This window comes from Cydia strobilella, chromosome 1, assembly GCF_947568885.1.
Source record: "Cydia strobilella chromosome 1, ilCydStro3.1, whole genome shotgun sequence".
NCBI lineage: Eukaryota > Metazoa > Arthropoda > Insecta > Lepidoptera > Tortricidae > Cydia > Cydia strobilella.
Genome location: NC_086041.1, coordinates 6,755,610 through 6,770,354, shown reverse-complemented (window position 1 = coordinate 6,770,354; position 14,745 = coordinate 6,755,610).

The window sequence follows — 14,745 nt, the reverse complement described above, 5'->3', positions numbered from 1 at the left end:
GGGGTGCAGACGCAATAATACCAATTTATAACGCTAGTATTCGCGTATGGGGTTTTTTTTAATTTAGAGCGTTCAAATATCACCATAAATTTAAAATTAGTGAGTGAACAACTTTTGGGAACAAAGGAGAATGGGCACTTTAGTATGGGAAGTGTACCATGGATGTATACTGTTGAGACATATGTCGTTTTAAAGCTCTTAATCGTAGTATCATTTTATAGTATGGCACCAACCTTAGACAACTTGCAGGGACCGAGCTATACAAAAAAAAAAGTTGCGCACATAAGCAGTTATTTTTCATAAGACGCTTGATATAATAAGTTGTAGCGTATTTTAATAGAAAGGATATGAAGAATGCTTTATGTTCCTTGTATCAACACCAACAATAAAGTATTTAAAGGGATTCAATTAACAGTTTAAAAAAATCGTCATACTAAAAATGACTTGCTGTACAGCGGAATAACAGTGTATACACATGCCATGTATATCATGTAAAAAGTATCTGTATAAGCTATTTTTCGTATAATATAGCTGAGGTCATACGCTTGCAGGAATCGAAATATAACTATTTAATGAGTGAATTAATTGTAGTTAATTACGCCTTAATTTTTCTACTCACCGCTAGATGTCGCTACAAGGCAAAATTCAACTTGACGTAAAGCATTTCTAAAGTGCGGTAATCTCGTCAGTCTTACTCCATCATTAAAAAAATATATAAATAGTTGACCAATGTCTATGGACTTTCTAAAGTAATGTCAAGATGACGCTCAATGTAACATGCAATTTAAAATAATGAACATTGTCATTATGTACAAAATAGCGTATTTTAAATGAGCTAGAATTTTTTCCAACCGAAAGACATTCCATTGATTTATTTCAAACCCGATGTATCTCAGCGAGTACCCCACTACATATATACCTATGCTCTTTGATGATCTTCACTAGGTAAATAACGCGTAATCGGGGTAATATTATGAGTTGTTGTTACAATGGTTGTATATGAAAGTATTATTTTTTCGTATAGCTCCTATAATAGTGATCGTCTCCATGGATAAAAACGAAGGCTCACAATTCTACATGAAGGTAATTTCAATAAAAAGTGCTATTTAAAAAGTATTCAAAAAATAAGTTCCAATACACCTAGGTATTTGATATATCGTATTATCCGCGTATTACCCGTGGTTCCACTGTTTTGTACCACAGTGGGTCCATGGTTTTTTTTCCGTAGACCCACAATTGTTCGCCAAAGGATCTACGGGTAACCCCAGCGCCAGGGGGAGACACTGAGGATATGTGAGGTATCTACTCACTAAAAAACCTGGGGTGTTCGTCTCTCTGCCTTTGGGGTGGCCACGGCCACGCGGCGTCACTCATCCGCAACCCCACCAGCAGCTGCCCATTAGGACCCATCACCGGGAAACCTAACGTCCCTACCTACCTACGCGGTTTTCCCCAAAGTGTAATGTTTTCACGGACGTCACACTAAATCAATAGGTAGGTTAGGTTCGAGTTGTAAGAGTTTCAATAGTAGTTTACTCATAGAGTACGTCTGAATGTCGTACCGAAGGGCAAACCGCCCAAAAATAGAGGGGCTCCGTCTAATTAAGTTGAGAAGGAAATGCAGTGAACGGAAAGGAAATCTTTTTTGCAAGAGAAACAGTGCGACTGCGAAGGGACCGCGGGTAAAAATTCGTTCTGTTTAGAACGGAGCGTTTACGGGGGAAAAAACCTGTGGTCCTACTGTTTTGTACCACAGTGGGTCGAAGGATATTTTTATCCCTGTCGTCGCCGTCCTTTTTAATTACACGCGGTATTCGAACATCATCATGTCAGCCGATAGACGTCCACTGCTGAACATAGGCTTCCCCCAAGGCTCGCCACTCCGATCGATCCTGTGCCGCTCGCGTCCACCGAATTCCCGCGACTTTCACCAGGTCGTCACTCCATCTCGTTGGAGGCCTACCGGCAGTTCGTCTTCCGGTACGCGGACGCCACTCCAGAACCTTCCGGCCCCACCGGCCATCAGTTCTGCGAGCAATGTGCCCCGCCCACTGCCACTTAAGGTATTCGAACATATTCATACATTATCTACTTTTGAGTCTTCTGATATAGGTACGCAACCTTGGAAATGGACTGTCATGCCTAATTATTTTACTTGCTATTGTTTTCAGAATTTCACTGGCCATATTAGAGGACTTATATTCATTCATCGGATTCATACTTTTACTATATACCTGCCGCGTCAATTGATGGTCTGACAATGAATTAATTGGTAGGTACCTATATTTCTAAATAAATCATTGTGTTAATAAATTATACTTACTTCCAAAAATGTCTACAAACATTTTACGTGACATGTAAATGTAGCGCATCTTTGCTCTGTTCAAAAAGCGCTTTATGGATTTTCTAATAATAATAAAATTGTTTATATGACTGCCTTTTGCGTATTTTCATTAGAAGCGTTTACTTGTTAGGACTTAGGAGTTCTCATGAGGGGACTTTATGGACACAGAGAATACAGTAAATGCAATATGTGGTGTGGTGACTGGTCGTGTCCACCCACAGCGCCATGGACAGGACAACTATAAAGCGCGCGGTGGTTTTATGCGATATAGGTAAGTACGCAGCGGGCAACGGATCTGACAATCAAAAATGTTGACAATAGATTTAATACGTTTTTATGGTAACAGAGTTGTTCATAGCAAAATAAATATTAATTCTGAGATACTTGAACTAAATGTTTAACTTGTACGGGACGCATTAGTACCTATAACATCTACTTTTCAGTGCTGTAGCTCGCATAATCCACAAAGTACAAAAAGCGGAGACTTGACGCCAGAAGGCTTCCAGAAGGCATTCACATTTAGTCACCATCAGGCCAAACAGAAGTTTTAGTTGCGACCGTGAATATTGTATTGTGATTGTACATAATATATGCTGTAGGTATCGAGTTAATGACCCAAGAAGAGACCCATGATGAAGCCCAACTTTTTAAACTTAAGCAGAAACCAATCCGCTTTAGGGCCTCACCTTTATAGGTGAGCTCACCTATAATTGCGTGCGATTTGTTTATTTTTTGATTTAGATTTGCATTAGGTATATTTCGGTATTTGATCGAATGATTAAATTGGTTGACCCATTTAGCAGTAAAGTAAGTAATCTAAAATCGTATGCAATTTTTGCAAGGTCTAAAGAGGCCTTTACAATATAAATCCCAAAATTCTACACCTCTATGGATTCATGAAAAAAATATCAATGACATATACGTTTTTTCTTAAATCGATATTATGTATTACTTATAGACATGTGCGATATTTATAATTTCCACGGTGGAGGCGAATGGCCATCAGGCTTTGAGTTGTTGTCGCTGTTCGGGGAGGTTTCCGCGTCACCACGCTCTCAATGACATCGTAAGGAGGGCCTTAATATCCGCCAACATCCCCTGTGTCCTGGAGCCGCCGGGCCTCTGCCGCACCGATGGCAAAAGGCCGGACGGCTTGACTTTGGTGCCGTGGCAGAGGGGTAAGTGCCTGCTGTGGGACGCCACGTGCGTTAGCACTTTCGCGGCCTTACACCTCGGCCGAACTGTGCGGACAGCTGGTGCCGCGGCAGATTTTGCCGCGGTCAAAAAGCGGGATAAGTACGCGAACCTGGCCGGTAATTATTATTTTGTACCCCTGGCGTTTGAGACTACTGGGTGCTGGGGGTCAGAGGCTATTGCCTTTATTAGGCAAGTGGGACGTCGCATTAGGGAGAGTGGGTCTGACGCCCGCGCGGGTTCGTACATGGTGCAAAGGTTGATGAAGTTTAGGGATCCGTACCCAAAGGGTAAAAGCGGGACCCTGTTGACTACACTGTCCGTCTGTCTGTCTGTCTGTCCGTCTGTCTGTCCGTCTGTCTGTCACCAGGCTGTATCTAATGAACCGTCATAGCTAGACAGTTAAAATTTTCACAGATGATGTATTTCTATTACCGCTATAACAACAAATATTAAAAACAGAATTATATAAATATTTAAGTGGGGCTCCCATACGACAAACGTGATTTTTAGGGATTCGTACCCAAAGGGTACAAGCGGGACCCTATTACTAAGACTCCACTGTCCGTCTGTCCGTCTGTATGTCCGTCTGTCTGTCCATCTGTCTGTTTGTCTGTCTGTCTGTCCGTCTGTCTGTCCGTCTGTCCGTCACCAGGCTGTATCTAATGAACCGTCATAGCTAGACAGTTAAAATTTTCACAGATGATGTATTTCTATTACCGCTATAACAACAAATATTAAAAACAGAATTATATAAATATTTAAGTGGGGCTCCCATACGACAAACGTGATTTTTAGGGATCCGTACCCAAAGGGTAAAAGCGGGACCCTATTACTAAGACTCCACTGTCCGTCTGTCTGTCCGTCTGTCTGTTTGTCTGTCTGTCTGTCCGTCTGTCTGTCCGTCTGTCTGTCACCAGGCTGTATCTAATGAACCGTCATAGCTAGACAGTTAAAATTTTCACAGATGATGTATTTCTATTACCGCTATAACAACAAATATTAAAAACAGAATTATATAAATATTTAAGTGGGGCTCCCATACGACAAACGTGATTTTTAGGGATCCGTACCCAAAGGGTACAAGCGGGACCCTATTACTAAGACTCCACTGTCCGTCTGTCCGTCTGTATGTCCGTCTGTCTGTCCATCTGTCTGTTTGTCTGTCTGTCTGTCCGTCTGTCTGTCCGTCTGTCCGTCACCAGGCTGTATCTAATGAACCGTCATAGCTAGACAGTTAAAATTTTCACAGATGATGTATTTCTATTACCGCTATAACAACAAATATTAAAAACAGAATTATATAAATATTTAAGTGGGGCTCCCATACGACAAACGTGATTTTTAGGGATCCGTACCCAAAGGGTAAAAGCGGGACCCTATTACTAAGACTCCACTGTCCGTCTGTCTGTCCGTCTGTCTGTTTGTCTGTCTGTCTGTCCGTCTGTCTGTCCGTCTGTCTGTCACCAGGCTGTATCTAATGAACCGTCATAGCTAGACAGTTAAAATTTTCACAGATGATGTATTTCTATTACCGCTATAACAACAAATATTAAAAACAGAATTATATAAATATTTAAGTGGGGCTCCCATACGACAAACGTGATTTTTAGGGATCCGTACCCAAAGGGTAAAAGCGGGACCCTATTACTAAGACTCCACTGTCCGTCTGTCTGTCCGTCTGTCTGTCCGTCTGTATGTCCGTCTGTCTGTCCATCTGTCTGTTTGTCTGTCTGTCTGTCCGTCTGTCTGTCCGTCTGTCTGTCACCAGGCTGTATCTCATGAACCGTGATTGCTAGACTGTTGAACTTTTCACAGATGATGTATTTATGTTTCCGCTATAACAACAAATACTAAAAAGCGGAACCCTCGGTGAGCGAGTCCGACTCGCACTTGTCCGGTTTGTTTTTGCCTTTTTGCGTAATGATACGGAACCCTTCGTGCGCGAGTCCGACTTGCACTTGGCCGATTTTTTTGCGTAACGGTACGGAACCATTCGTGCGCGAGCCCGACATTTGATAAAGTGGAACTTCTTATAATTACTAGAACCTAAACTCTACATCTATAAGGGTTTGGCGTCGCGTTTGGTGGATGCCACGGCCCACGGGTGACCAAAGGGCTAGCCAGTATTTTGCCCAGATAATTAGCATCGCCATTCAACTGGGAAATCCGGCCAGCCTGCTAGGCACACTGCCTGCTGGCGGCGAGTTAGAGGGTGTGTTTTGTTTGTAGGGTTTTTTAACGTATAATTTTAGAATAAGTAAGTTGACCGGGTTATAGACCGTGATTACCTTTTGTACTGTTTATGAGCTCCCGATATTTCGGCGATATATCCCGGTCAATATAAGTCTAGTGAAACTAACCGTGAATCATTCAAAACTCTTATAGTAAGTAAGTTGACGAAGCCAGTTGCAAATCTTATTTTTGTATTATTTTGTGACGAAGCCTGTAGCTGATTGTGAGTTTGTGTTCACCTGACGAAGCCTGCGTTGCGGATATAAAATTACACGTACTTCACGTTTGGCGATTTGTCTTCTGTACCTATAAGTCTACCTATAAGTAAGTTTGTATGTATGTGTCTACACAATGAAGCACATTATACCTCTTGCAGACTTAAGGCGTGGGTTCGACACCCGCTTTAGCCCTTTGTGTCGGTAAACCTACGCAAGTGTACGTTCCCATAAGTGTGTGTCTACACAATGAAGCACATTATACCTCTTGCAGACTTAAGGCGTGGGTTCGACACCCGCTTTAGCCCTTTGTGTCGGTAAACCTACGCAAGTGTACGTTCCCATAAGTGTGTGTCTACACAATGAAGCACATTATACCTCTTGCATACTTAAGGCGTGGGTTCGACACCCGCTTTAGCCCTTTGTGTCGGTAAACCTACGCAAGTGTACGTTCCCATAAGTGTGTGTCTACACAATGAAGCACATTATACCTCTTGCATACTTAAGGCGTGGGTTCGACACTCGTCACCCGTTTTAGCCCTTTGTGTCGGTAAACCTATTACGCAAGTGTACGTTCCCATAAGTATGTTTGTGTCTACACAATGAAGCACATTATACCTCTTGAAGACTTAAGGCGTGGGTTCAATACCCAGTGATTTTTTTGTTAGTTTTGTTGTAGGGACAAGCGGCTGAATGAGTAAAGTTTCCTTAAGTGGTGAAATGGAACTCCTCACGAAGACCAGAATGGTACTAATCCACGACTACGAGTAGTACCTAGGTATTTTACGTCTTGGGGCTAATTGTTATGAGATTTACATATATTATGGTCATAAATAATTGTATTAGCATTAAAACTATTTTGTGAAGTTTTTTTTTCCAAGATTATTTGATAATTTTAAACGGGCTTTGTACATATGTACTTATCACTACATAGTATAAAACAAAGTCATAGAGTGATTCAAGAGGTAGGTTTATATGTATAATACGATCAGCATTGCACTCGTGCGAAGCCGGGGCGGGTCGCTAGTTATTAATAAAATTGTAGGAATATTATGTAAGGTTGGTTGACATTGGGTTGGTTTTTAGGGTTCCGTACCCACAGGGTAAAAACGGGACCCTATTACTAAGACTCCTCTGTCCGTCTGTGCTTCTGTGCGTCTGTCTGTCTGTCTGTCTGTCTGTCACCAGGCTGTATCTCATGAACTGTGATAGCTAGACAGTTGAAATTTTCACAGATGATGTAATTCTATCGCCGCTATAACAACAAATACTAAAAATTACGGAACCCACGGTGGGCGAGTCCGACTCGCACTTGTCCGGTTTTTTTTTTTCAGTTTGTGACTTATATTTTAATGTTAAATTAATTGTATTTGTTAGCTATACTTTTAAGAATCGTGCCGGAAAGGTATATGTAAACTGCTGCTGCATGTAAACCACCCTATCCTATCCTATGATTATTATGATAGTTCCAAGTTGGTCCTATTTTTGTCAAAAGCCAATTCTGGTGATGGATGCATTCACGCAGAATTGAGGGAACTCCTTGATTCTTATAGGCATACATAACCCACAAAACATTTGCATTAAAAAAAGGGCAATTTGATGAAGTAGAACTGCGGATAATCAGAACGGAACTTTTCAACGATGTGTACCTATTAAATATATTAATAAAGTGTCACTCACGTATTTTAGTCGAAAAGACATGTTTCACTCCGTACCAAGGCGTGTCATCAGGAGCTTGCGTTGACGGTGACGTGTACCTATTTCACATTTTGCGATTTGTCTCCTTCGTTAAGTTTGTTAAGCAATGCATACGGTCCAGTTCTGATGATGGGTTTCATGAGGAATTTTTAATACCATATCAAGCAGTTTTATTCAAAAAAGTGACGTATGATGAAGTGGAACTGCTGATGTTGACCAGAATGGAACGATTTTTACTGTACCTATTTTTAAGTAACATTCTTGTCAAGGTCGAATCCAGTATCAGGATTGCATGAGGAATTTGGGGGTTTTTTTTTAACATCATAGGGGTCAGCGGCTAGATGTTAGATATTAGGTAACTTTCATATTAGTATTGTAAGTTTTAGGTTATTAAAATTTAGGCTATACGGATTATGCTTGTAGAAGGTTTCGGTACAAAAATGTTGTAAAACATAACCAGTATTTAAGCCATACATAAAGTTTTTAGGTAAACAAGCTTATAGGCGCACAAAAATTAGGGTATTTAATTAATGTTAATCAATATTTTATGCGAAATGTTGTTATGTCAACAGATTTTATGCTATGTGAAAATAGGTAAGACAAAATTATGCGTTTCAATAAAGAAAACCCTGTCCTTTGACCATTTAGGTACAGACATTTTACCGTAGTACGCCTTTGAAATAAGCATAACGCGCGACCCTCAGTTCAAACAATTTTTTTTTGTTTCTTTTTATTTTATACATCTTATACTTACAAAAATGAAAATACCTTATATCAGTGTAAATTAAACATTTTTTAATTTATACCATTGGTATATTGATTCCAGCGGGTTAAGAATGAATCTGTCCTTACTCAAAAAGTGGAATCAAAGATGACTCTGCGAGTCTGCGTAGATAATGTATTTTATTACAGTATTTTTCAAACACGAAGGGTACGCTGACAGATGTCATCTCAGTACAATTTTGTGAGATTTGGCGTTTTAAGGTTATAAAATGTATGTAGGTGACACCTGTCACCGTACCCATCGTTCTTGAGAAATACTATAATGTCAACTTTGATAGAACAACAAAAATTCACTGTATTATGTCTCTTTTTCATGCGGTGAAATCCCCACACCCCGGAATGACAACGACGCCCAATTTTGTCGACTCTGGTCGACTCCAATCTGATACTAAAAGTAAGTACTAGTAAGCAAGTTGTAGTAAACATTCGTTCTTAGTAAAAATCGACCATGAGCATGTCGGGCCATGCTCAGTGTAGGGTTCCGTAGTTACCATTCTGTAGGCTAAACGCCTGCTAACTATAGTGCCTACTAACTATCGCCCTATCTATCTATCATGTAGATACATTACAAGCTTAAGGGACGAGTACCTTTGTTGCGCTTTGTACCCTATTTCTACTAAGAAGAAAAGATTTGGCGATTTGTAAGTAAGGTTACGCAAGCCTGACGCAAGTAAGGTTTTTAAGGAACATTTGTGTCAAGGTCCAGCTAGGATGAAGAGTTCCATGTGGAATTGAAGGAACTTCTTGATGAAACGTACTCGAAGCGCAAAACTGTTTAGTGACATGACTGTTTGACCAGACAGGAACGAGTCTTGCAGATTGTTGCGTCCCTCATAATAAATACCTAGTAGTAACTTACTAAGTAGGTAAGCTGTGTACTTTTTACAATCTTTGACCATAGTCATAAAAAAATTGTCTGACGGTACCTACTTAAATTAAAAACGAATAAATATAACTGATTTTAATAAAAAGAAACCGCCTTCAAACATATCAAAAAACAAGTTATAAATTGTTAATTATACTTTCAGAAACTTACGGCAAGAACAAGGAAGCATCGATGCAAGAAAAATCGAGCAGAATCGAGTTCAAGAAAAAAGCAAATAAAATGTGTACTTGTTTAGTCAAAGAAAGTTAAAAAAGAATAAATCATGATGTGCATAGAATACAGAACCAATGGTCCGAACATTAACTATTAGGTATATACGTACAGGCCATAGGTACAGGTAGGTCGTACTACTGGTACTAATATATTTCTTCTTTTCAATTATATTTCATTGGAATACTTAGGTACCCTAGGTACATTTGACTCATATGTATATTGGTTCTGTATTTTAAATGCACATGAATTGTTTTAGTGTAATTATTATATTAAATACTGTTGACGGAATGTCAACAGTATTTATTTCTGTACTACTATCACAGAAGATTTTAGGTCCTACGGTAGGACTTGATTAGTATTTAGGTACTTATGGACAAATGTAACGCAACGTGAGTTTGAGCCTAAAAATCAATCTTTTGTGAACGTGGTGTAGAGAACCGTTTACGACAGAAGTAGGTAAGCGGGCAATTTGAACACCGCATCCACTTATATATTCTTCTGACTACCTTTTTGCCGGACACTGCTATCTTGATGCTAAGAGGGACATAGAAACAACCCCAGTTAGACGCATAATTTGGCATTATGCGTCTAAAGGGGGTTGCGTCTAAACGCAAAACGCCATTTTGTCGTTGCGCTAATTTAAAAAAAAATACGCATAACGCCAAATACGAAGAATGCCAAAAAACGCATAATGCCAAAAACGCAAAACGCCAGATCACTGTCAGAGTTCAGATCAATCTGTTTCCAAGATTTTTCAATTTTTGTATGAGTACATATCCCTTCGCAACTTAACTAGACGGAGCCCCGATTCGCGGGGCTCCTATTTCTGGGCGGTTGGCCCTTCGGGCATCTGAAGCTATCTAACGAACCTAACCTACCTACCTATTGATTTAGTGTGACATCCGTGAAAACATTACACTTTGTGGAAAAAAGCGTAGGTAGATAGGTAGGTTAGGTTCGTTAGGTAGCTTTAGATGCCCGAAGGGCAAACCGCCCAGGAATAGGAGCCCCGCGAAGCGGTGCTCCGTCTAGAAAGGGTCGAGGGGTTTCGTACAAAAACAAAAACAAGGTTTGGATGATATCAAATAATTTGCTGGGTGTCATTAGCTTTTGGCATTATGCGTATTTGGTTTTTATACAACTTTGGCATTCCACGTGTTTGGCATTAACAGAATTTGGCAATACACGTCTTTGGCGTTTCGCGTATGAATGGCGTTTTGCGTTTTTGGCATTATGTGTCTAAAGGATTCGAACGCTCACTTGACATCAAACCGATAATATAATAATTTTGGAATCATATCAGTTAAGCTGTCATTCGCACGGCAATCTTGCTCGTACTAAGGGCCACCCCACACTAGCGTCTTTTGAGCTTCGGCGTCTAGTCAGCGCTATGCAAAATTGCGTCGCTGCACTGTTGCGCCAAGCAGCAACCATAGAGTTGACTAGACGCCGACACTGGAAACTAGTGTGCGGTGGCTCTAATAGATGAGCGGACAAGTCTGAGGAAAATGAACGCGTGAATGATTTGATTCCATTATTATTCTAATATCGGTTTCATGTCAGGTGCACGTTCGAATTGGCCTAAGGGTTATGCATGTACAGTCGCCATCAGATAGAGCGGGCAAGGTCTCACAAATATCTGAACACGCACTCTTAACTCCTTGACAAAAGAGGCGTGTTCAGATATTTGGGAGCACAAAGATCTGCCTCTCGCTCGCACATCGGACCGGCGTGTGCTATTAGCTTTATGAACGCCAAGAACTAAAGAACTCGGAACAACGCCATGAACACATTTTAGGTAATATAGCGTACGCTGCCAAGTAACCTTTCAAGTAAGGTACCTAAGTCTCTTGCGCCCGTGACCTATTTAATTAAGTGTGTAACGTTTTTGTTTATGGCTTAACCTCTCGAATGCCGGAACGCGGATCCACGTTAGTAGGTATTGAACTCTAATTATTAATTAATTAGAATTCAATACTTACTGTTCGATTAATTTCAGATTCGCCAGATTCGTGTTTCGCCAGATTCCTGTTTCGTGGGATTCTCGTTTAGTCGGATTGTGACGTACCTAAAACTTACTGTCCTGTTACTGTCCGTGTCCGTGACATGCACCGTCAAACTACTCTGCCACGTCTACGTGACGTCAGAAATGGATGGCTCTATACATTTGTGCATTACCTGTAATGCACGGACGTATCAATCCACGGCAGTAGTAAAAGCGAGAGGCAGTTAAAGTGTTAAGTAAATCCGGCCAAACAGAAATCCGGCAAGACAAGAATGCACCCGCACCAGCTATCAGACCAGACGCGTCTGCTAGCTGGCGCGGGTGCATGAAGCGGGCACGGGCCGGGCGCACGCGTGGGGGGCCATAGTAGGTAGACGTCCGCACTAGTTAGCGTTGCTCATACTGTTTTTCGTTGACCCGCCCACCAGCTCCGTGCACCCGCGCCAGCTGGCGGAGGCCCTATGCGAACCTTTTGCAAATGGTCCGAGATTAGCGCACTAGCCATGCATTTCCAAATCTGGATGCACGTATTCACACTTATTACCAAGGTTCGCTTTATATTGAATTGTTCACTCGTCCTGCTAATACTTGTGCGTGAAGAAAAGAAAAGTATGGCGTGAATTATTTTTCAATTTGCATGAATTAAAGATGTTTAAAGTATTCAAAAGGTTTTATTTAATAGAATATATATGAGTGAAAGAAATACAGTTAAAAGAAATACCATCGACTTGGGAAATAGTGAACTTCCTCTACAAAAAGTCCCTGATGCAATACATTCACTCCGTGAATTTTATCCTGCTTTATATGGCAAACGGAAGAAAATAATAGGTAGCGCGTAACGCAAACCCAAATGTTTCACTTGTACATAAGCACCATTCTCCTGCAGAGAGAGAAATGAAAAACCTTCTTACGACTACTTTTATTAACATAGAAACTTAGATTATGGTTTGGACACGTGGAAGGAATGAGTGAAAGAAGGCTAACATAGAGGGTGTATAAGGGAGAGGTAGAAACGGGAGTTGGAAGGGGCAGACCTCGTCGGACTTTTGTCTGATCAGATCGGGGAAAACCTGAAGAAAGTCCAGGTCAAGAGCACCCTAAACCGGCGAACGTGTATGTGGAATGTTATGAAAGTGAAGGAAGCGAAAGTGTCAGGATCGTAGCGAGTGGAATGCAAGTCCGTGGTCTCTCTGCCTACCCCTCCGGAAAACAGGCGTGATTATATGTATGTACTTAGATTATATTTTCTTGCCGTTAAACAAATAATTGTGGTATTTCATAAAGACATTATTTACTTATTTATTGCTTAGGAATCTTATTTAATGTTGAACTAAGTTCATATTAAGTTTTTAGCGCGATATAAATACGCGAAGTCTTAGTTTTTGGTTATATTTTTGAGCGTTTAAAAGCGACTATATGGATCCAGCATTAGCCGCTCATTCGGTTCTTCTATTGCACGCAAGATGTCAGTACTAGAGAGAATTTGAAAATACATACTTAAGTAGTTTAATGCGATTTATTCAGCAGGAACTATTCAAGAAAAATAATAACGTAGTTTTTCATTATATTTCAGGCATGCAAAGTGATGTAAATGGTTACAAAAGTAACCTTATATGAATGTCATTTTATTAGTTCCAGTTTACGCCGCAGTGCATGATCAAAATCATGAATAGCATCTTCCCTGGACACTTTCGGAGTTTGGTGTCATATAAGTTATTAATGCTAAAAGTAAGACCTTCCAAATAAGATATGTCTCAATTATATATACCAATAGTAAAAGTTGCCCATTCTCCTACCAAAGCTCCATCTAGTGTCGGGTAGAACAAACAAAGCGTCATTTACCACAATTAATTAACTAATAAACTAGTTTTATTTCCGCTCCTGCATGGATTTGAGTCCGACTATATTTAAAAAAAAATAGCTTATAATAATGCCTTTTCAGTGTTATATATGGCTTGTGTATACAAGTAAGTTTCAGGGTTTCATAACAGTTTTTTAATTCAAGCATATGTTTTATCAATTAATTTCAGTCCTGTACGTACTTAAACGTAGGTGTTGGTATACAGAAGTGTAGCATTTCGCATATTCTTTTATATAAAACACCTAACAACTGGCTACAAAACAAGTATTTTGTAAAACAACAGTTTATATGCGCCACACTTTTTTTTTAATAGCTCTGTCCCTGCACGTAATCCAAAGTTGGTGTCATACAACAAAATAATGCTATTCGTAAGCCCTTTCAAACGAGATATGTCTCAACAGTATACATCCATGGTACAAATTGCCCATTCTCCTTTTGGAACAAATCGCTATTAGGTGATAGTTTTTGGTATTGCTGTCTGTTTTTGTTTGTCGCTTTCTGGGTTTTGTTCCACTAACACTTAGTTTTTAATCTTAATTGTTATTAACCATTATGAGCCATTGTTGTCTTTTAAATAAATAAATTAAATTAAATTAAATTAAATTAAATATTCCACTCACCACTGGAGGGCTTCGTCACTTTTTCTTTAATAGATGACATCTATTACAGTATATAATTAGTAAAAGTGGCCAAATTGGCGTTCGAGTCCGCACGGCCTGACTTCATCTGGCCTGACTTCGTCTGGACAGGCCTTATCGCGAATAATCCTAGTGTGGCCGTATGAAAACGTCGAATTAACGCGTTAGTGTGGCCCCAGCATAACGGGAAACGCGTTAATTCGACTTTTTTCATAAGCCCCTCACACCACACCTATAGTCATAACACACCATCGCACCGCACCAAGGTCATTGTGCGTCGCACCCATAAGTAAGAGCGAGAAAGAGATATTGCTTTCTCGCTCTTACTTATGGTTGCGACGCACAATGACCTTGATGCGGTGCGATGGTGTGTTACGACTTTTACGTTCGCGGCTTCGCGTCGTGATTCGCACATGAGTGTAGAGGGCCCTATACGTCCACACTGGGATTATCGCGATAATCATCGTCGTTTCCCGTTAAGTGCGTAACATAATGGCCACACTACAGTGCACTACAGGTTGTAACCCCATCGCACCGCATGACCGCACCAAGGTCATTGTGCGATGGTGTGTTACACTTGTAGTGTGGCCCCAGCATGTGAAAGAACATGCCATAAACTACAAACATTAATAAAAAAAAATATGGTTCAATTCAATTGTCTATGTTCATAACA